This window comes from Pseudorca crassidens, chromosome 5, assembly GCF_039906515.1.
Source record: "Pseudorca crassidens isolate mPseCra1 chromosome 5, mPseCra1.hap1, whole genome shotgun sequence".
Lineage (NCBI taxonomy): Eukaryota > Metazoa > Chordata > Mammalia > Artiodactyla > Delphinidae > Pseudorca > Pseudorca crassidens.
Genome location: NC_090300.1, coordinates 89,286,522 through 89,287,367, shown reverse-complemented (window position 1 = coordinate 89,287,367; position 846 = coordinate 89,286,522). Strand labels below are relative to the sequence as shown.

General features: G+C 47.4%; 1 non-coding gene across 1 annotated transcript; it reads right to left on the bottom strand.

Moving 5' to 3' along the window:
• Positions 1–263: 263 nt before the first annotated feature.
• On the bottom strand, positions 264–335 carry TRNAE-UUC (transfer RNA glutamic acid (anticodon UUC)). Its single transcript has one exon. It is a non-coding gene; the product is annotated as a tRNA-Glu (tRNA).
• Positions 336–846: the final 511 nt, after the last annotated feature.

Below are 846 nucleotides of genomic sequence, written 5' to 3'. Positions count from 1 at the left end.
CTCCCTCCCTGTCTCTCTTGCCCGCATTTGCCTTTCCCATGCCTCCCTTCACTTCCTTCAATCTCCCATCCTCTCTCTTGGGTCTTATGTAGCAGGACATGGTGGGTTTGGGAGACTGGGCTGTGGGAGAAAATCTCAAGAATAATGGGGTTTAGAGGAAGTACAGTGGTTTTTATATTTAGGGAAAATCCATGTACCGAACTTTATTTGAAACCTCCTAATTTTTTTTTTGTGGCTGCACCATGTGGCTTGTGGGATCTTAGTTCCCCGACCAGGGATTGAACCCAGGCCATGGCAGTGAAAGTGCCAAGTCCTAACCACTGGACCACCAGGGAATTCCTGAAACCTCCTAATTTTTAAAGACTCATTACTAATTTAAAAAATATTTAAGCCTTATGAAGTCTCCCATCTCCCTTCACCCCAAAATCCCACATCCATGGGCCAATGACCCACGCATCATCAGTTTTCAATCTCTGACCTAGTCCAATGCCCTCACTATTCAAACAGGGAAACTGAGACCCAGAGAGATGATTAACAAATCTTAAGTCACAGCTTCTTAGCGGCAGAACTGGCACGCAGGCCTTCCAACGCCCTCCTTTGACATCTGAAAGCCATAGCAACTGTCACATCACTAGCCCACTGGGAAAAGCCAATCCTCCAACCGTGGGGACTTTGGACATAGCGTGGGAAAAGCAACAGAGCCCATTGGTTGCCCCCATGACACCAACCTGTTGGGGCCAGAAGAGACTCTGGGCTCTTAAAGCCAGGTTTGTGCATGTCTGTGGGGGACAAAAGTCATTGTGTCCTGAAGAAAAATGTGGAAATGACTTTGTGCCAAGGGTAGCA